This window comes from Colias croceus, chromosome 19, assembly GCF_905220415.1.
Source record: "Colias croceus chromosome 19, ilColCroc2.1".
Lineage (NCBI taxonomy): Eukaryota > Metazoa > Arthropoda > Insecta > Lepidoptera > Pieridae > Colias > Colias croceus.
This window is the reverse complement of record NC_059555.1, coordinates 6,729,908-6,754,314: the sequence shown is the minus strand read 5'-3', so window position 1 is coordinate 6,754,314 and position 24,407 is coordinate 6,729,908.

Below are 24,407 nucleotides of genomic sequence, written 5' to 3'. Positions count from 1 at the left end.
ACTTTCCGGCCAACACAGTTAAATAGGTGTGATGATGTGATATTATCGAGGAAATTGTCTGTGTTAAACTGTTAACCACGTCCACATGAATTGTTAACATTATAAGCAAGACAAAGCATAATCTTACATCTATTATTTATAACCTAAGCATCAGAATAATCTCGTACAATTTCAACTACTGACAAATGAAGCCCAATTTCTAGATATTTCACTCAATACAATAATAAGGGTCATTTTCAAGAGCAATTCAAAAGGAAAGCGTAACTTATAATCGGATGACTCGTACCAAATGTATAAGCATACATAAAGTGGCAATTGTGAACCGTTAGCAATGCTGGCTCACCATTATGACGTAGAAGATCCTGGGTGGTCCACGTTAAGTAGGAAGCGATGCGGTCAATTACTAGTTGACTGGAACAATTAATGGGTCAAACGGAGTGCTCTGTGAGAATTGCAGTGGTATTGCGCATTTTGAAATGGAACCTTCAAACTATGTTTTGCTTGCCATGAGCGTTGAGCGTAGTTCGATTATAGATCATGCGTGATGATAGAGTAGGTATGTTGTATTGTTATAGGCTATAGCAGTTAGATTCAGTGTTTTGCAATGGTTTGACTTCAAGGTAGAGACAAAGAGGAATGTATTCATGAAAATAAAGAAAATAATTAATTGAATTTGTTCTTTTTTTTATCACCAGCTTGTAAATATAAAAGTTTTATTGAAGCTTCTTCTATGATAACTCAGACCCCGGAATCACAGACACAATAGAAAATCTATTGTGTCGTGGACCGATCGGGCCGCTCGGGGCTCAATGGGTTAAATCTACGTTACAGCAATTATTTCTACGTTTGTCCAGTACAGTGATATAGCTTTTTTGGGATCTATCATATTATAATTAATCGGAAAATATTTGTGAGGATTTCCATTACTTATAAATCTAAAATAATTACAAATGGATGTTTTAATAACGGATGAATTACTGTTGATTTTTATCATGGATGTATTTACTTAGAAGTTTTATTTTTTATTTTTACAGTTCAGTAGTTTAACACCCTCATCTGAACTATAACACACTATTGATATGACGTCGTTTTTCACCAAAAACAACCAGGCAATCCAATCCACAAATAACAGTAATACCACCTAAGATTAACGGTACAATTCCAATAAAATCTAAAGCTGGCTCTGCAGCATTGCGGACTGTCAAACGCCGTTCCTTGGGTCACAGTTCACCCTCAAATGTCCGGGCCAGTCGCCCACCCCCACCCTTGCCTCCTTGCAGTGACCCGTGTTAGATCGCTACTAGCGCAACTCGATGGATTGTAGAACTCGATTTTGATGTGGAACTTGGTTAAGTGGGACCTGGATAAGTGAGAAACCTCCATAACTGGAACTCATGCTGAGGTCCCAACACTTTGGCATTGAATTACCTCTGTTAGTGGGACGAGTAAACCTCTATATCTGGGATTTGTTCTTTCGATTTATCATCATACTTACCTCTATAAATGAGACAGCGAGTAAATTTTGTATGCATAAACCTCTGTAACTGAGATAACATTGTTTGTTTACTCATTCTTATTCTATCCACAAATTCCACACGTAATTCCAAGTACGTAAGTACAAATTTTGAGCTTCAATTACCTTCAGTTTTAGTTTTGCTTTACTATCATACAGATGTTTATTTGAAAAATGTCAAAACGAAAGCTACAATCGTTATAATTAGGTGAAAAACTGAAGTTAATATCCATTTATGAACCTGTATTCTCACCTCTATTAATGGAACCCTCTGTAAATGAGACAGATATTTATTTATACCTGTATATCTGAGACACTGAGTAAGTGGAATACCTCTATAAGTGAAACGACATTGCAGGTCCCTTGATGTCTCACTTAACCAGGTTTCACTGTATTTGGAAAATATCGATCGAGTAATAAGAGAGTCTTACGTACAATATATTATGAAAAAGATAATGAACATTGAATAGTAATTTTTTTGGGATATGTGATATAAATGTGAAATTATTAGAGATTTGAAAGGAATCTTTATTTATTTTTATTTTTTTAATATGTACAATTTTTAACACACCTTGCATTGGAAATGTTTTCTACGTACGTAGGTACCTACCTACCTAATAACCACGAGCTTCTTTCTCATCTACGATGTTCTGTTCTGAATACAATTACTGGAGCACAATGCAACTTATCAAAGTTTATTGTTTAACATTTCAATTTATTTCATGTCCTTCAGTATATAAACGTTATCTCTGACCATAATAGCTTGCATGTATAGATAAAGCTAACTATAGCCTATCCAATATTATACACAAAATTATTATCGACATTAAATCGAGCTACTCATAGGTAACCGATAGTAACGCTAGAGACAGGCAAGGTGTCATGGCGACGGTTGGAGCGAGGTGGCTGGAGCGAACACAGCCTAATATAGAGGCTCACAGGCACACCCGATTGCCTTTAAGTGCCGACCCGACTTGAGCTCCAAATTAGCACTCGAAGTACTTCTCTTCATATTATCCTTATTTTTTCTATTGGGATATGGACTGAAATGATGGAAGAGATGGATATGTTGCTGCGTTGTTTGAGTTGAAAAGTGGCAAATTAACTGTCTTTGGTAGGTATTTTAGAAAATCGATTCTGAAGTTCAGAGACAATAAGATCAATAACTACTGGAAATATATTATTTTATGACTTTTAATACTGAAAATCTTTTTATGATTATAAATGTTGGGGTATCGTTATTGATGCATACAAAGGAATGTATTGGTGTTGAAAATTTAAATAAAAATAGGAAAATATATTCATATTAATTTTATGATGTTAGGAAATCGATTTGTGGCACAAAATTAAAAGTATTTTCACAATTGACCTGGTGCTATAGAGCTGGAAGTTATAGAGCTTAGTATTATACTAATAAACGTTTCTGTAGATATGAGTACTGAATGGAATGATAAGCATGGAATGCCTATAATTAATATAATATGTATAATTTATTAAAATATATTCATTCACACACAATAAATAACAATTGTTGGCTGGATAATATACCTAACGTAATTATAATATCGTCTACATATTCCAGATATTCCTATTGATATTCTATTTACCGCAACCGTGATTGTTCAGAATGTTCTTCTATCAAGCTATTTGTCAACGGTTATGATTATATTATTGGATCGTGTGTATTTTCTTATAATATAGTACACGTATGTAGGCAAAGCAGAGTTAATGTCATTGTTTATAAGTTTGATATGGAAGTTTGGTGGTATAATCAGGATCAGGGAGACGGGTAAAATTTCTAGAAAGACAATACTTAATTGTGTCTTGTTAATTTTTTTATTATAAACTAGCGGTCCGCCCCGGCTTCGTCCGTGGTACATATTTACGTTTTCTCTACATAAGAACCATCCTCGTACTACAAGGAATATAATAAAAAAGAATTATCGAAATCGGTTCAGCCGTTCTCAAGTTATGCGCTTACCAACACATTTTGGGATTTATTTTTATATAAAAGATATTCCATTTTTAAATATTCCTGGCATCACATTAGGAGTCCGGGTTTCAGGGTCAATACTAAATTATAAAACACATAGGTACACAAGTAGTAATAAGAAAGTCATTTGCGTCCTGCTGGGCAGATGCCCCAGTACTATCATTGATTTTCTTTCCAAACTTCTTTATCCTGTAACAATTTCATAAATTCCCACTGAAATTTAAGCCAAACACAACTTATACAAATGATCACGCATTATGCTAAGATGTAATAAAAAATGAAGGAACAAATCGATCAAAATAACATTATAATCCGATGTCCGATGTCGCCGGTCAAACTTTGTGGCTTCATGAATAAAGACTTACTATCGATTTAGTGTAACTAGCCCGCACCAATTAATGGTTTAAACCACTTACAGACACCCCACAACCCCCACTTCCCACTAAAACAACATGGCGTCGCGATTGTCACCTATGCTTAGGCATTTTTTTAATTCATACGAATAGCGCGAACCTTACCACCTTGTAATAGAGTACAAACAAAATCATTGCACCTGACGACTTATTCTTCGTGTGCAATATATTACCCCATTCTCCTTCACATTTCTTGCAATGCAAACTAGACTTTACGCTCTTTAGATACGGTGTAAATTCGTTTTTTTGTCGCGATAGTTTTAAGCGTTGTTCTAATAAGTTATAGAGGCGTGACATTATCGCCCGCAGGGCTTGTGGAATTATGGATGAAGGGTTGCCGCGGAAGGGTTAAGTGGTGTACTTAAGACCGCAATAGTTTTATTATTGATGTAAAAATGGCCGTCAACACGACATGTGTTTTTGTCACGGAAAATATGACACGTGTAAGAATACGATTTTCATTTGTTATGTTGAAATTATTATTGGAAGACAAATTGATAGAGCGTAGAGCGATATAAAATTGTAAATAAAAAATGAATACCTAAATAACTAAATAAATATACGACACAATCTTTATCTATAGCAGTTCATAATATTAAAAAAAAAAGATGCATGAATGAACAAATAGGTACCTATAAAGGATTAGGTGAGCATCTTTAAAAATTGCTGAAATTAAATAATTTATTTGAAAATAGGGTAAATAGTGAAGTTATATTTTCCCAGATAAAACACTATATTATTCTAAAAAAATATTATAGTAAAGGATAAGCAGATCAATGTAGATCGACCTTCCTTATGCTCCATGACCATTATTCTATATTTGTTCGAGCCTCATTTCAGTAAAGTATATTATATTTTAGTCCCAAAAAAAAACTTGGTCTTCGTTTCCCAAAATTTTACTTTATCGTCTATCGTCTGAAATTCTAAAAATCACTTAAGAATGCGTGTCGAGAGAAATTGTGCGGTTTTTAGCGGACGTATCATGGTCCCTTCGTTTGGTGAAATAAACCAAAAAGATATTGTCTACACGACTCGGAACCAATAATAAGGCTATTGTTTTTATACAAATACAATATTGCGTTTATAAATCGGATGAACTTGCATGGGATAGAGACGTGCGTAGAGACGCCTTAATTTTATTGTGTTATTTTTTAAAGTTTGTTTTATTGTCTGAATTGGGTACCTATATTATGTTTTCTACATTTTCTGTGTTTTTTTTTAATTATAGGAAAAGAAGGCGTAAATCATATTGAACTACAGAAACCATCACAACCAACCCATTTATTCATCAACGTTTCCTACAAAATGTCCGTTAACCTCGTACTTACACTTTTATGGCAGAATAATGTAAATGACCGGATGCATCCTACCATTTGCGAACCAAAGCTATTCGCATGCATCCGTATTAGAAAAATCAAAACGTGCCATTCAATCTATAAGGTATCTGATATCATCCATAGCGGCTTTAGGTCAATAATTAATAAAATGTAGTATGTAGGTAGTAAGTAATAAGAATAAAGAAAATAATACTAAAAGTTTTTTCCCAATATCATACCGACTGCATTCTACAGCGCGGCGTTATAATAAAGTCGACAGGTGATTAACATCACTAGAGAATAAATTAAAGCAGCTTCACGATGTTCGTAAACGCTCATATTATTCGTTATTATAATGTAGAGCTATCCATCTTCATACAAACAATCACAAAAATATAATATTAAAGTCTGCTCCACAGCTTTCCTGTCCACACATCGGGCAACAAGAAAAGCGCGCGCGGCGGCGTCCGTGGCGCCAGTAGCCTCCATTTGTATTTATTTATTTATACTCGTCTGAGCTGCACTTATTTATGTATTTATTCATTTCTCTACATCCGAACATCACTTGCTCGGTCGCGTCAATGGTTTGTTACTTGCTAATTCTAATTCTTGGGAATTTTGATGCTTAACAATGTAATCAGTAGGTAATGTATGCATTTTTTACAAGTACCCTTAATAGATAGTTTTATTTGAAAGATGGATATAATTTATGTTTATGATATTGTGTATCCGTACAAGGACTAGAGAGCAGTACTTTTTTCTGAACCTATGTAGGTACCTACCTAGTCTATCAAAAGATTCTTAACCTCTTTCAAATTTGCATAAGTCAATTCTTTTAAACCACGAACATCCTATAAGTCACCCACGCGAGAAGACACCAATTAATGAGCACCAACATACACGAGTAGCGCATTTCAAATTGTCCGTTTTGCTATCGGTCCGAAAAACGAGTTCCAAGTATCTATGAAGTTTCCCGAAGCGGCGCGTGTCTTTGTGACGCCGACAAAGGCGCCGCTGCCACGTGGGCAGATTATGCATATCGAGTATTGAAGGATGTTGGAATTAGTGGAAGTGCGCGAATCTTGGTATGCGAGACGCGTGAGGGTTTTAACGGCGCGGCGCGGCGGTGACTTGCGTTTGGTTATGCGCGCCTGGTACTTGCACTTGAAAATACTAGAGAACGTAATATTAACCAAAAAGGTCTCTTTTATTTTATAAGGATTTTATTTTTGAGTAGTTAAATAAGAAGAGCTAATTTTGATTTATCTTTTTAAGTGTAAGACGATGTCGATTTTTGTCGATAATTCAAGAACAAGCAAAGTTTTGAATAAAATTGCAGCTCTACATTGCCTATGATTTTAGAAAAGGCAATAACAAATTTCTTTTAAGATTTAATAATACTATCGTAACTCAAATTTATGAAATGCTAGGTACTTAGATACCAATGTTTATTTATCTAAACTTTAATCAAGATTATTTTCATGAAGCCAGTAGTTTTTAGGATACAACGTCTATAAAAGGTTATTTAAAGTGTAAATTTATGTAGATGATGTTTGTTTTTAATGCTTCGTGTTATCATATTTTATAAGTCATATTAATTATGATCCAAAAGTACCGGATTATAAAGCGGCTTTCAACTATTAATTAAAAATCTAGACTTTAACAAGTTAACAGTCTTTTCATGGTCCAAATATATTATCAGGTTATAAAAAATAGTAATTGCATTTAAAGTAATATTAATAAAAAGCAAAGCTATAATTTTAATTACTATTCACAGATAATATCAGCTAAGTTCTGGCATAGATAAAATATTTTTTAAGAACACCTACGTTATGGCGAGCGGGTGGTCGACGGAAAATATAGCGTCCTGCTGCGTCCACACATACCGACCTGTCTAACTCCGATAAAATACCTTGTAAAGTGTATGAAGAACTAATAAAATTACAGTTAACATAATATTATATTGCGGTATTACAATCCTTATGCATTAGACAATTGGTACTATAATCATTTGCAGATTCGCATAGGCATACATACTAGTCCAGCTGTAAACAACTTATCTATATGGGTGTATTATTAAGCGCAATGTATTTTAATGTTTAATTAGTATCATTGATTAGTGCAACATTGAGCGGGAAGTCTTTGATCCGGACGGGTTTATAAACCAATAAAATATGAAACGTATGAATCGCAGTAATGTTATCAATGGTCGAAAATCTATTAATATCGAAATAAAGGCGCCATCAAGGAATGATCTGAAGCAAATTGAATCGTGGTCCTTCCAAAATTAAAAAAAAAAAGTAAACGAATGTTGGCGCCAACGCGCCCGCGATGTTCTTTATTTGAATGTCTGTTGGCTTTCCTAAGCTTTTTTATTTTTCAAATATTGTAGCAATGTTAACAAATATTTAGAATACCTTTTTGCTTAGCATGCAGTTTTTATTAGGTTAAAGCCATGGCGACACGTGTAAGCAATCAAGCTGCAATTAAATTCTATACAATGCAAATATTTTTCAAAACATGACACACAAAATAAATCATCACACCTATTGTTTATGAGATATCGTCCTCAATCATAAAAAATTGGTAGGTAATACAATTAAAATCATTGTAGATACCTGAGCAATGAAATAATATTCATACGAAGGATTAGGTATATTCAAATCTTTTCTCTATTAATTTGGCAGTATAAAGTTGTTCATTTGCGTTTAATCCCTTTATCAGTTGCAAATGGCGGCGACATATTGTCAAATACGTTTAGAAATTGTCGCATCGCTTGATTGAATTAGACGTTGCAAAAGGGAAACGTAAGCTTAGATAATTCACTTCTTTTATTGTATTGGATTGGCTTAAGTTGAGCAAAAAATAAGACTTAGCCGGATATTTAAACGTATAAATGTTTGTTCGTCTGTAAATATGGTTAAAGGTTCCCGCTCAATTTTGTCATTTGTCCGCTTGGTATACAGATTTAGAGAGAATAATTGGTTTCTAGACGTTTGAATTCTCAAAGTTCCCATTGGATTTGTGAACTTCGTAACTTATTTTGAAGGTTTTTCTGATGTGGGTGTATGATGCTAATAGTATTCATTGCCTTTTTTTGCACGATCACTGTTAATATTGCTTGTTCGGAAATAGATTAGGTATGAAAGAAGAATCCGACTTGAACCATTCTACATAATATTTAGTATTTTTTAGTGTTTGATTTTATGTGAGTACCTAATACTACCAAGTAATACCTACATTTAGAAATTAAAGATTTTTTTCACGGATTTTAAACGCACTTTATTCATTATATTATTTTCCCGACGTTTCGAACACTTTGTCTCCCCGTCTCCCCGTGACCACGCTCGCTGCAATTCTACATATTATTTATTTATTTATTTTGCTCATAAAATTGACCGTAGGTCGTCATAGGTACCTAGAGTCAAATCTACTTTGATAGTTTGACCAAGAGTAAAATGACATTTATTACCAAAATATTCCTCCTCATCCTAAATATTATCTGTGCAAGAAAAATAATAATTTAAATTTTAAATATCGAAGCCTTATCGAAGCATTCAAATTTAGAACATGAAAAAAGTCCGTCACACTGGCCAGTTCTATTGAACTACCGAAATGTCGTTACAATTTGTTCCAGCTTGTTGATTTCGAAAAAAAACAAACTTTCAAGAGATTAATTTGTCATTTGTAAAGACCAGTTTGCAAAAAAAACGGGTTTGCTCAATTTGTGTGTATTTATTTGAATGTAATGTACTTACCTGAGGTGATCACCTGTCCACAGAATATGCTTACAGTAATAAAGTCTTTTATATTAAATTTAATATACTGTGTGATTTTATAAATTTACACACCATAAAGATTTCTGTGTTATTTCCATTTTTATGGCAATACGATATAATTTTGTCAATTTCCAACATTCTTACAGTTCCTGATACCTATTTAAGTAAAGAAAAAAAAACACACATCATAAATGGTAGGTACCTACAGCATTTCTTTAAAATTAGTACTTTCGCATAATATACAGGAAAGACGAAGGTTTTAACTGAAACATGTTTAAATTCATCAAATCATAACAAGCCTTTATAATTTGATTTTCAAATTCAGTCAAATTTCAATTCCAATTATTTACTTTATACCTTCGTTTTTGGTTCAAGGAAATAGATATGAGTACCTACCTACCAAATTTCAACTCATTTGGTCCAGTAGTTTCTGAGTAAATTGGCTGTGACAGACGGAAATACACATGACTGATTCTATAAGGGTTTTTGTCTTTTGACACGGAACTCTAAAAAATTATGGGATAGTAAAAGTTTTACCTAGAATACTATTAAAAGTGGATTTTATGTAAACTAGCAGTTCGCCTCGGCTTCGTCCGTAGTAGGTACCTACGTGATTACTTTTTCTCTCCATAAAAATCATCCTCGATCTTCAAGGAATAGGTACCTAGTATAAAAAAAGAAATAACGAAATCGGTTCAGCCGTTCTCGAATTTTGCGCTTACCAACACATTTGGCGATTCATTTTTAATAATAATAATTCTCTTAATAACTCTTTCTATACAATTTAGTGACAAACAAATTACCTACAAACTGCAGAACAGTTTTTTTTACTTTCAAGTTTTTTCAAGCACAGGTAGTAACCTACCTATGAGAAAGAAATAATTTTCAGCAATATTTTAAGTATTTTATAAGTTATAACTAGCTACATTATACATAGCATAAATATCTTGAAAAAGTGAGCTAAGTTAGACATTTAAGTAGAATATCTAACTTATGTTACGTGTATCGCAAGACATGTCTCTGTTATTTGGGATTACTGAGGCGTACGCAGTTTCCAGCCTTTCTTTTGTGCGTAGATTAGTTTTGTGTAGAGACATTTTATTATTTTATTTAACTTAACATAGACTCTAATTCTAAGTATGGTAACGGTTGTACCGAAAACTTTTCATTTTCATATATCAATTAGAACTAGATTTGGAAGTTATTAGTGTTGCCCAAATGCAAGAACAAGACGAGACTTAGCCAGTCTTGGTCTTGGTCTTGCGCCAATACATCTGGTCTTGGTCTTGGTCTTGGTCTTGCGCCAATACACCTGGTCTTGGTCTTGGTCTTGCGCCAATACACCTGGTCTTGGTCTTGGTCTTGGTCTTGCGCTCCCAGTCTTGGTCTTGGTCTTGGTCTTGCAGCAAGAGTCTTGCAAGTCTTGCAAGTCTTGCAATTACCTATTAGTCTATTACTATTTATTAAAGTTTACTTTAAATCTTAGAAAAACGTATTAGAATTGGAACATTGTGAGCTTGAATTAACATAGCCATAGTAAAGATCAAGCAGATTAATAAATAACTAGTAATGCGCATAGGTCCAGTTTTTCATATTCTTTGATACAGTTTTTTGCGTCTCATAGAATTCCTAAGCGTACCTACCTAGTTATACACCGAACTGTTACACCTAACTACTCAGTGAAATAGCGCTAAGTCCTAGCTGCAAGACGCAAGAGTCTTGCAGGCTATGTCTTGTTCTTGCTCAAGTCTTGCACGGTCAGTCTTGGTCTTGGTCTTGCTAAAAATACGCGGTCTTGTTCTTGGTCTTGGTCTTGCAAAAACGCAAGACGCAAGACCAAGACTGCAAGACCAAGACTGAATTTGGGCAACACTAGAAGTTATACAGAAATAAAAGGTAGAAAATTGATAAATTGTGTATAATTAATAACTTTCTTATTCGAAAACATATAACATCCCTTAGAAACAACATTTAATTCCTCTCGCTCAATATTAATCTAATCTATCCAATAAGATCCGAATATTTCCATTCACAAACACATCTCAAAAAAGCGCGTGTGCCGAGCACACATGTCAGAAGTGAAACTTCCTTATCAAGATTCAAAGATACCTAAGTCGTTGCCTTACTCCATGACGTGGCGGTATTGCCATGACACGAGCTTTAAATTTTACTCTCAACGCGCCTAAAAAAGTTTCACTTAAAAACTTTCCAGTATAAGTCATAAATCTCTATATTTGATTACTCTATACCAGTCTGTGATGACGTCAGCAGAGGCACACGTTAGAGCCATCCTTAGCACGCTCTCTTGACCCGCTACTCGGAGAAATTGTTCGGAAAATCACACCGCGATGACTCGTCTAGCTGCTATGTGTGCGACGTAATCGCACTGTAGATACATAGATAATAAAACTATAGACGCAATTTGAATACGGTTTTATTTTATGTAATTACCTATGTGTAAAGTTTAAACTCTATGGAATTTTAATTCGAGAAGAATTCATAGTAATTTGAGCTGCTTTGCTTGTCAATTTCTCATGATCGGGATGCCAGGTATTTCAACACAGAGATTATTCTTTTCTGATACCCAGGTCTACTCGGGCGAAAGCGGGTAAAGACGCTTGTGTGAAATATCAAATAATACTTACCTATATTTTCCGGCAAGGTTCCAACACATGCCGTAGTAAAAGGGGTCGAAACTCGAAAGGAAGAGTATAATTCGATACCAATAAAAACAGTAGGTATGCAAAATCGATTAAAAATAAAATAATTAAAATTCCCCTCAAGCTATCTGACTGGAATCGCGATAAATGGATTTATGTGCGAGCGGAGCAAGGTGAGGAGATAAAGCAATTTCGCTTAACGGCCGATAGATTACAATCGCGGAAAAACATGGTAAGCAAGTGTGGATATGGATTCGTGTTTATTATTTAATGAAATAAAAAGAAATTGCTTTTTGCTCTTTATAATTAGAGTATGTTGTTTAATGCTCTAAGTCTTTATACATTAAATACTCACACCACAGATAATAAAGAGATTACTTTCTTACGCATTATGGTTTTACGAGTTTCTTACATTATGAATTATGATACAAGGAAGCAAAAGGTTGCGTATTTATGGAGGTGGTGGAATGCATTTTTGTTTCAACTTTCAATCGTCCTTTTGAATAACCATTTACCTATAAAACCTTATTATTAGGTACCTATACATTTATTTTATAATTATTACATGTTTAGTTCAAATATAAATGATTAATTAATTTAAAAATCTCTCTCCACTGTTAGCTAGCTGATGGTCGAAGCTCTAAGAAAAGACGGTGTCTGGTTATAGATAGACGTACTTACAAACTACAAATGAGACGTGTTACTTGAACTTAAGAGACTAACTTATAACGTCTGTGTTACATTGTTTAGTTTAAGTATTGAGAAACATGAATAAAATATGTGAAATAAATGAAAATGAAATATTATTCACTTGTTTTAATAGATTCGAAAGAATGGTAATAGCTGAAATAAATCAAGATAGGTACGGTCTACGATTCGAAATCTATCTAAATAATTAAATGCAACTTTTAACTGATCAATATTTCAAATGCCTGTTCAGATATTATTTCTTTTTAATTGTTGTTTTTTTATACGTCTAAATGAAATATTTATCGGTGCAAAAGTATAAAAATCAAACTGAAATCAAATTTAAAGAAATATTCCATCTCTGATACCTTATTATTATTACACGCCAATTGACGTTGTTTCTTTATAAAAGACAAGTACATTAAAACCCCTGATTGCACCACACATACCAACAATAATTTCGAAGTCAGCACAATGCGACCAACAATAATGACCCTCAGTTTCTACCATTATCCTGCCAAAACAAACGCTTTCCAATCCGGTCGCGTCATAACGTCATAACCATTCCCAACGTCATTACCATGTCTTCCCTTTCAAAGGGCAGGGGGAGTTTTAACTGTTACACTTAATTATCATCTTTCCTTTGATATCTTAAGCTTTTGAACTGGCCAGTGGACTGTGTTTTGATTTGCAAATCTCCGGTATATTGTTCCAAGTTGTGGGCAAACATTTTCATCTGTATTTCACCCCTTGTTATCGTTTTCAAGGCAAGAAGTAGGTAACATATTGAAATGAGAATAAAATAGTGTTTTATATTCGATGTACCTAATACCACAGTATTACAATTATTGTAATACTGTGCTAATATAGCTAGATTCGTTTTAATTTTATAAGTGAAATTGTACAGCTCTACATTTTTAAAATCGTAATTTTTTAGTCCGTCGTCTTCTATGTGGATGTCTTTTCTGATCTTTTATTTGAAATATGCAACATAACACTTTTAATAAAAAATTTAAACCCATATGTAAATATGTTATTATAATTTAATTCTTATTCAACATTCAAGGTTTAGAAACAGTGTAAACTCCTTACAGTGACGACAAAAAATATAAAAGATATTGTATTCAAGGGCACTTGATGTTCCCAATAGAATCACTTTTGGGATCTCATATAATATAAGGGGTCTTGGGTCCCACGACTCTTATCCACGACATATTTTATACTTGTTTAGATCCTGAATTTACCCGGTTTTTCACTTATTGTTAAGATATAGCAGCATGTTTTATGAAATTCATGTAATGTAAACAAAAATCGAAACATTATAATTTATTAACATTTGTAGGTACGATTTAAATCCTTACTAATATTATAAATGCGAAAGTAACTCTGTCTGTCTGTCTGTTACTCAATCACGCCTAAACTACTGAACCAATTTGCATGAAATTTGATATGGAGATATTTTGATATCCGAGAAAGGACATAGGCTACCTTTTATTGCGAAATATGTACCACGGGCGAAGCCGGGGCGGACCACTAGTTGGTAATAATTTGTAACAAGATGAAATAAAATGTCATATTGTGCGATATTTGTAAACCTTAGGTAATAAGGCAAGATTAGGTATATATTATAGCATTATTAAATAATAATCAATAAACATAGAAAAATTAATTAACTAAGTATCTTAGGCATATTTCTATCGAAAACCTCACAGCAATGTTTTTATTTACATACTTACAAACAGGCACGTGTACTTTATAGAAAACTTATTTTTCTATTGAAATACATTCTCATAATAAGATATATACACGTAGATTTATTATTTTTATATCGGCTAGACGTTTTATTGAAGTTATCGAAATCAGCGTTTTTAGATAAAATGGAAAACAGATAGGTACTTGGTGAGAAAGGCTCATCAATTCTAATGTTTTTTTAGATTGCTTAAGTAGAGTGCATATTGCAATTTAGTAAATATATTTTATTGGTGTGTCAGCAGTTTTGTAATATATCAGTTTTCATTTATTAGATACGAAGTCTGAAGATGAGGGTAGAGATGGATTTGTTTTCCATTTCAAGTATTCTTCGAGATAATATCAAAACTTTGGATTAAACTTATATTTATTAATGTATAATTTATTGGGTCAAATGTCTCTCTTACTATCTACATAATTCTAATTAATAGATAATAATAACATTTTAAATAAACATCATAATGAAGGATCATGGCAGTACCTAGGTACGTGGAAGGAGCGCACTAAAATATACGGAACACATATTTTGTTCATATAAAATAATAAACAATATGAATTACGCAGTTGCGATGTTACTTTTTAAGAAGAACATACTACAATTTAATAAGCACATATCATTGAATTAAATTATCTAGACACAACAAAACCACCAATCAACATACAACTAATCCAGTATCCAATAATTATAATTCCGTCTTCACCGGTTGAACTTAAAATATGTGGTCTATCGGAATTCCCAATATCCGCAGGGTGGTCGGGGGGGATACAGGCGATGTTTGCGGCGCCTGCAGCCAGCCCGGGATAAGCGAGCGACGCCCGTCCTATGAAATTATAGCACCCTACTGAAACGGCTCGCGGTGATGTCTCAAGGCTTTTATACTGAAATATATGAATAAAGAACATATTCTCTAGCTGGTTTTTCTAGGTACAGGGGACTTTTCTGAATCCATAGACTTATTTGAGTGTAGCTTTTAGTCGTCATTCGTCAATATTATCTTTGGTAAATATTGGTAATGTTATCTTTGGTAAATGGTAATGGTAACCATAAGACTAACTATTGTTTTAGCAGCTTAGCAGTTTAGAGGCAGCGTCAGTTGTACGGAAAATAAATAAATACATTAACAAACATACCTACACACATATCTATAGAATCATCCAAGTCTTAAAATGGTTATCACTGATGTATAAGCCTAGAGGTGCAAAAAATACTGTTTCGTATCAAATAATATTTATTGAATCAAACTATTTTCTTGACTCCAATATCTGAAGACGTACTGCACCCCGAGCCAGAGGGTGTCGGGGTCGAGTCTCCTTCGGGCCATTTGTCAGTGACAGGACGTCGCAGGCGGGTGGCTCCCCCCAGATTCCTCCGCTTGTGGCTTACTAGGGCTGCTACTTGACTTCTTGCAGTATTGGTGCTTTAAAACTCGAATTATGGCTTAGATCAAGTACCTATTTATAGATTTAAGAAAATGTCAAATGTTTTAAAGCAAAAAAGTATTATAATTTTTGAAGGTAAGCATCGTCTAAGATATGAATATTTAATACTGCACTACATTATCTAAAGTTACCTTGGTAGAATAGTTTCTAACACAACATCAAGGTAAATTGAAAAAAATATAAAAAATAAAATAACCAAGTAATTTAAATGCTTTGTGGCAGCCCTATTCACACTCCACATGAACGCGTTTCTTGCGAATTACGAAAAATGTTCAACACAACTGTACGTGTAGGGCCATCTCACGCGTGTTTGGGTGACAATTCGAGTATTTTGTTTATTTATTGAGTTTTTCAACAATTTGTTTGAGCGGTTAGTTTTCCATATGCTTACAGATAACATGTAGAATAACCTAAGACAGGCGTAGAGTGAGTCATGACGCTTGTGGAATAAAATCTGAGTTTGATTCCCATAGGTAAATAGAATAATAGTAATAGGTACCTATAGGAAATTGTGTTCTGAATTCTGATGTATTCTCTTCATTCTATAATTTTTAAGAGCTGGTATTTCTTGTATTTACCTCTCATGTTATAAAAAATTACTTGCCAATCTGGGAAGGTGAGAATTGCCAGTCGCCTTAACGGGTTTTGGCTTGACTTGACAAAGCTATAGGTACTTCCAGAACTTTCTTAACGTCAAAAAGCATATTATTCTACTTATATTCTGATCTACACCTAGCAAAAAGCAGTACAGTAACACATTCCCATAGTATAAAATGATATCACGTACAACATAACCTCAAAAGTGTCTGTCCATGCGGTCCAGTAAGACGATTACCACCCCTCGCAATTGATCCACCCACCCTTTGTGCTTCCTAAGCGTGACTTACTACTCGGATATTGTGGAATTTTAAGGTATACTGTAAAAGCGTTTGGTATTAAATTTAGGTGTACCTATAGGTATGTAGGTATAGAAGTTTTATTGTGATGTGTTTGAGTGAAAAAGTATCGTAATATATTGGAAAATGTCGCAACTGAAACAAAGGTAGGATAATATGTCATCTGTGTTAGATTGTAGAGAGGTAAATATGGAGAAATTTTTGTAAGCAGGTTCGGAATCAAATTTGTAGAGATACCTACTTGATATTTTTTTTCCACACTGCCTGATTTTGAAGTGAAACTTCTTTAGGCGCGTTGACAGACAAATTTCAAGGTCACGTGATGGCAATGCCGTCACGTCATGGGGGTAAGGCGACGATTCTGGTATCTCTGAATCTTGCCAAAGAAGTTTCACTTCTGACACGTGTGCTCGACACACGCCCTTTTTTATTTTAGGTAGACGAAAATTGGTAGGTTCTTACCTACCTAAATCTTAGTAAATCGTACTCCCTACTCCCTAGGTAATAAAATAATAATAAATAAACTAAAAATTACAAAAAATAAGATTATTTTTAACAATTTTTAGTTTTTACCACATTATAAACATCTATAGGTAACCGATAGGTAGGTACCTACTAATTCAAATTATAATGTTTACGAAATAACAACCAAACAACTTGAAAAAGCATAGACACATTTGTAAGATAGAGGATAGACAATGCTTGTATACCTACTCTGTGCTCAAATGTCACCGTTGCCGCCTATTTCGAGTGTTCAACTCGTGACACGAACAAAACGTGAACAGATGAAGATATGCGACTGAGATTGATCGCACCCTCTACTGCGAAGTCGGTATTTATAGGCGGCTCTAGATATAAACAGTTCAGAGCGATATTATGATAGTGGTAGGTACGCTAGATTTATTTTACCTTCTATTCCTAGCATGACTGATATGTTATATGCATGGGTTAAGGCTACCTATACCATAATATAGGCATGAATGTATTTTAAGGTTAACTTACCTATTTAAAGGAGAAAGGCAAACTCCCATAGGACTCTGGGGCCTGGCCCTGATCGTTACACTGATGACTTATTTGGGATTAAATAGATAAAATTTAATATTATGATTTCTGTAACAGTCAGGCCCATATTCGCCATTATCCTTTTGGCGGGAATAAAATCCTACCCAAATTAAAACGCAACAATGTAGGTATGACAGTTATTACAAAATTATTCGCTCTAAGAACTCCCATTAATTGCCATTATACCACATGCCAAGCTTTTGTCCAAATTGAAGTATTAAAATCTTTTGTCAAGTGATTGGACAATATCATAAAGATCATATCTGAATAATCAACACCTATAAAAGTGACCAATCAGAGGCTGCTGTAGCGACCCTTCACACCCGTCGCGAGAAATACGACACCTTCCACGTCCAATGCTAAAAGACGTAATTACACTTAAAAAATAAATATAATTTCAATCCTACGCCATAGGAAATAGAAATCAAACTCCGCTGCAGGGATTAGGTGTGAAAATTGACGCCTTAACTGTAGCGTAATTCCTATACGCGAGCTTTAATTTTCGACTCTATGCCAACGCCAGAAGTATCTATTTTCTCTGCGTGTTCTATTCTATTGTGTTAGTCTTTACAGACAAATCTGAAGCATATAGCGTTAGAGCTAAGGCACATATTTATTTGTTGTTTTCAGGCGTAAAATTTAACACCTAGCCGATGTTCTTTGTTCGATCGATGTTACTATTGGTGGACCGCGGATTATGTGTCGATTAGAATCATCGGGCTTCACGTATATATTTATAAATATCTAAATGTATAAGATGTAACGATCTATCATACATATTATTATGTTGTGTATCAATGTTACCTAGCCGTGTATTTCAATTTTTATCAAATTGAATAGATATCTGGGTAAATATTTTTCCTAATTGCGAATTATTTCTTAGTCTTTGCCAAACGGTAAAAAATGATAGATAATAGAAGTGATAAAATTAGAGGTGTTTAGAAATTAAACTGAACAAACAAACGGCAAATAAAATTATACTTTACTGTAGGTAATCCAAAATAATAGGAAAAGAATTATTACCTACCTAGGTAGCTCCTACCTAATTAATATAAAGGTCTACAAAAAAACTAATTCGATGTCAGACTGGAATCTACATTGATGTAGTAAATACATAAATTATAATTATATGTAGGTACCTTTAGTGTTTGAATTGTTTGATAAAATAACAAATAAAATTAATTTATTTAATTCATATACTCTCAAATGGGCCATCCCGCGCTCCAGTTCTTAAGTTTCCGGTGCTTTCCGGTTCTTCTCGGAACCAGCTGTCCGTTTGGTATAAAAATAATAAAGGAATCAGATACAATTTTTATGCATTAATATTAAAATATGCATTTGTGGCTATTACAGAATACAGAGTAAAAGAAATTTACAGTTGCAATTTTAAGATAATTTACCTAATTTCCTTGTTAGAACTGCTTAGATAGGCCTAAACACTTTAGGTAGGTACATACTAAAATAAATTGTAATTTACCTAAGCTACCCAAAAATATGTAGGTACCTAAGTACCTACTACAGGATATACCTATTATCTAATATATAATTATCATTAAAATATAGGTAGGCATCTATCAATTCGAAATACAAAGAACAAGAAAAAAATAATATCTAACTCTACAAACGAATGATCCAAAATATTGATTATAATATCTTTTGTTATTCTTAATTGCCATCACGTTTCTATTGTCGTAAACCACAGCTGACGTTGACGCGGGTGCGTTTTTTTTTTCAAACCTATCAGACCTCTTTGGTGTCATGTCAAATTTTTAATCTGTTCTCACGTTACTATGTAGCTGGAAACGCGGGAAAGTTTTTCATTTAAAATTATGTTATAGCTATCGGTTACTGTTTTTGATACGTATCATGTCTGATTAGTGATTGAGATGAGTTTTTATAAACTGTTTGGTTTGTTAGTAAATGTTACTAGCTACCTACTTAAAAAAATAACATGATAGGGTTGGTCATATTGTGAGTTGGTGGTGTGTAAAATTGTAAAAAAAATATATTTTACAAAAATAGATAAAGTGTAAGTAGGTAGAACCTAGTGTACCTACCTATTATTCTTTTTTTTCTATAGGTAGGTTAGTACCCAGATATGTATTGTGTGTTATATACAAATTCGTATCGATTTCGTCCACAGAAAATAAAACTTCTAGCAGCTTCAAAGTACGCCGCCATACCCACCGTTATCTTAAATACACCTCATTAAATGAGATCAAATTATTAAGAGGCTACCAGTTCAACGTGCTTGATTAAACACCAACCTTCCGCTGTATACTTAATTAAAGAAAAATCATGTCGAATTTAAATTATGACCGTGTTCTGAGTTGTAGGATGTGTATTTCTACAATTTACTTGAATAAAAAAAGGAATTCATCATAAAAGCTTTATGGAAAAGCATCTACTTCAACACATTAATTTAATTGTTATTCATTGACAAAATACTTATATTATGTAGATACAATTTTAAAAGTTATCCTACTTTCCTATTTAGTTTGAACCATCAGTAAACGATTTCCTACAGCTTAAGGCGTGATCATACAAAACAACTCAGATCTGCGTATTATTAGAGGTTAGGTACAGCTGTAAAATACCAAACAGCACCTATGACTTATTACAAGTTACAACTGTAAAACCTATTCTGCCCCTGTAGTAGGTATACCATTTACCTATATTAGCTTTGACACCCGGCCCTGCTTATAACACCTAAATATACTACTATTCACGTCCGGTCACCAACGGGTAAAAAATCGAATACTAGTACACCATCATGGCCGCCGCTTTATAGCAACATCGTGACAGTACCAAAACGTCAGATGGATAAGTCGTGCGATGCTCTTGCGTGGCCACAGGGCGGTGCGTTTGTTATATTTTTATGTTATGTACGTGTATAAATAATGGAGCTCGCTCGCTGAGGCCTAGGCGCCTAGGAACAGGGGTGGCGTGGAGTCGACCTTGTTGAGCTAAATGCAATGGTTCTTAGGAACGGTACACTAGTGGTCATCGCTTAACGGATTACCTACCTGGGGTCACGCCCAGAAGCCGTACATGTGAATAAATGGATTTAAGATGCGCAATAATGTCTATTTTAGAAATAGAAAGTACTAAGTAGTGTTGATGTAACTTTGCAACATTTGCACTAGCAAGTATTTATATTTATTAGATTTCAAAATGATACTTTGGTCACTTAAAAAGCATTAGAATATTTTCTACTTAGGAACTTAATATTATGATTAGTAGTTAGGCGAGTATAATAATTATTATTGAATGTATTATTTTCTCGCTTAGGTAGGTACTAAGTAAAAGCTTTAATTCTGCTCATATCCAACTCACTGCCTATCATTTTTCACCGTAAATATATACTCATGTTTTCCATGTTTTTATTACTGGTACTGTACAGTAAAATGTCACATTCATAATCAGGAAAAATGATGATGATTGTCCAACAGTAAATTTTTACAAATGACATCACAACAACAGCTCCACATCTTTCCCTGTCCCGCGGCTTGGGTGGCGCCCGCCGCTATAAAATTCGGACAGCGGCGCGGAATCCCACAGATTTCAAGTTAATATTAATTGACCATCGACTCAGCACCCCCCCAGCGGTTATCATCAATATTTCCCAATTGCCCTCTGCTTAGCAACCGTATCGTTTTTAAATTCATTGTAGCAAAACTATATATTATGAGTTATGACTATAAGGTTTATCCTACTTAAATATTATAAATGCGAAAGTTTGTATGGATGTATGGATGTTTGTTACTCTTTCACGTAAAAACTACTGAACCGATTACAATGAAATTTAGCACACATATAGAGGGTAACTTGGATTAACACATAGAATAGTTTTTATCCCGGAAATCCCACGGGAACGGGAACGCGGGCGAAGCCGCGGGCGGAAATCTAGTAAGTATTTGTATAATCAGATCTTGCAGATCTTATCAATGACGTAATGTTATGTGATCATTGATGACGTAATAACTACTTAGCATTGAAGGTTACAAAATCAGTCGATATAGGCCTATTAGGTATACCTAGTAAAGTAAGTCAGTAACAAAACAGATCTAAGGGTTTTGCTAACATTATTTCTGAATTAAAGTGTATTTATAATTTAATAGTGTAATAATAAATGACTTATAAATGACTAGATGCATGCATACTTTTAATGTCTATCATAAATTAATTAAAACCGTTTAGATGTTCCATAATAGGTATGATTAGAACACTTGGTACCTAATCAAAAACAAATAATTATAGGATCTAAATTTATTGTTTCTCGCCTTTCAATGCTTTACAAAAGAGAAATTTTTAAAGAGTAGAAAAAACTCGATTACAAGTAGGTACCTACCTAAATAATAAATAATAAATATACATATTGTAAATGTAAGATTTTCTACGTAGGGACATTCAAATAAAATTCACTTTTAAGTAGGTAATAAATTTATTATTAATATTGTCTTGAGTTACTTACTTGTTACTCCAACCCTACATTGTTCTTGACCTTCACAATGACTTCCGCTTTGCTTTATAAGTCACCCTATTTTAAAATTATAGCATAGGTATTAAATATTATTTGGAGATCCTCCTGTTATTCATCGATTGTTTCCTGGGATCTTCTTTTATTTCCTGAAGTGTAATTACCCTTTTTCATTTTAAAAGAGCGTTTGTGCCGAGGACAATTATTAGTGTCAGAAGTGAAACTTCTTTGAGTCTTCTTTTTTCAAGATTCAAAGATACCAAAATCGCCACCTTACTCCATAACGTGACGGTATTGTCACGACGCGATCTGAAAATTTTACTCTCAATGCGCCTCATGATGTTTCACTTTAAAAAAATATTTATTAGTTAAAGAACAATTTGATAAAAATCTCTGTTTTACAGATACCTATATACATACAATAAAAATAAAAAAACATCGTTAAAAATAGATAGACAGTGACAAGAGTGCAATTTCTCTCCAGGTGGTATATCCATATATGCATTTTAATTTGTAGACCCTGATAGAATCTATAAACCAACAGTAATTTAGTTCATGATTTATTCTTGTATTAATTTACTAATTTACAGACTATTTGAAAATGAAAATATCAACACATGCGTTAATCGTCTTGCCCAAAATTGTTGATTATCGTAAATTCGAAATAATGACGAATATTGTTCATAAACGGGTTATCACAGAGCTCACAACTGCTCAACACATGGCAAGTTCATGCACCTTCAACCACATCCCGATAATTTATAACTTTTTAATACGATTATACACTAAGACCGTTTTTAACGAGCTCCCATCGAGAACACAAAAGGTATAAGTAGCCTGTTATACTGTTTGATTTGTAGTTATCCAACGTCACAAAAGGTGGTGATTTTAAATAACCCCCTCGGCCACAAAATTACGGTAGTCGAGTAATTAGGGATGTGCCGCAGTTTCGTCTTGCGGTTTCACTTCCTTCCCTATTGTTCGATTTTAAACTCAACCGGTATTTTCGCTAGTGAGAGATAGTTTTAATCGATTTAGTATTGACAGTTGCGGTGGGTAACCGATTTTTTGATGGAATTTCGGTTTTTATAGTATCTGTGGGTGAGGCATTTTTTAGGGACTATAAAAAAGTAGCGTGGATTCATTCATAAATGAAGCGTCTGGTCGAACCTGAATGAATAATATTACAGATATTAACATTTTGTTTCAAGGGTAACAATTTCAATGTGTTTATGATACCTATATGTGGTGTTAATTTGCAATGCAAATAAATATCATAACAATAAAATTATATTTAATGTAGGCAATTTGGGAATGAAACAAGCAGTTACCTACAGATGCGTTACGAGTTTTTGTCTTGACAAAAATTAAGGTAAAAGTTCAAGTAAGGTGTTGGTCCTAATATGGAGCGTATTTAATTTTAAGACAATTCTTAGGCTAAATACATTTTGTAAAATACAATGAAATGTAAGTGATGGTCCTTGAAAAGTTATATGGACATGCAGATGATTTTATACCTACTGACTTAAATTAAAAAAGTCATCAGTATTCAATTGTTTATCATTCCTATAAAATATAGGCACAAAATATTTTTATTTCATTAATTATTTATTAGTAAAATTCGTCTTTAATATTTGAAGTCTCTAGTTGTAGTTAGGTACTTAGGTATAGGACCTACATCATTTATATTTGCTGCTAATTATTATTAGAGTTGCATTGAAAGATGATGATGTTGTCAAAGATACCTACCTACCTATTTTGTTTCATCGTCATCATCATCACCAGCCTTTGTTCACTGCTGGACTGCCTTGTTTGTTAAGATTTAATTTTAAAAGTACTCAAGCTTACTAAAATATAATTATTATATCAGATGGCAGGATGATGAAGACACGTAGGTAGGTACTTAGAGGATTGAATTAAAAATATTCGTGACATAAAGGAAGGATAGAGGTAAAAGAGACCTTCATCTAGTAATCGAATCATAAAATAATTTTAATATATGCGTTCTAGGTAGGTATACCAATTTAATAACAACAAAGACGCCAATTCTATGATTTAGTAGATATGACCAGAATTTTCGATAGTTGAATGTTTATAACATCTTTATCTAAAAAATGGAACAAATACAAACATAAATAAATTGTAGGTAGAAATGTTTATAATATAGATAAGTTTCAATTATCCTACATTGACGAGAAGATTCCACGAAATATAATACTTATTTAATATTAAGCCTACATAAAATTGATGCAGAAATCACGTTCATTTCTTCATAATTCTATCTAGATATAGGTAATAGAACGTTCTAGACTTAACGAGTTAGATTATTTGAATATCTGAATATGCTAATAAAGCGTATTGAGACACAAAGCGTCTCATCAGTTCACAGCTGGAAATCGATGACAAAGGTATTGTAATC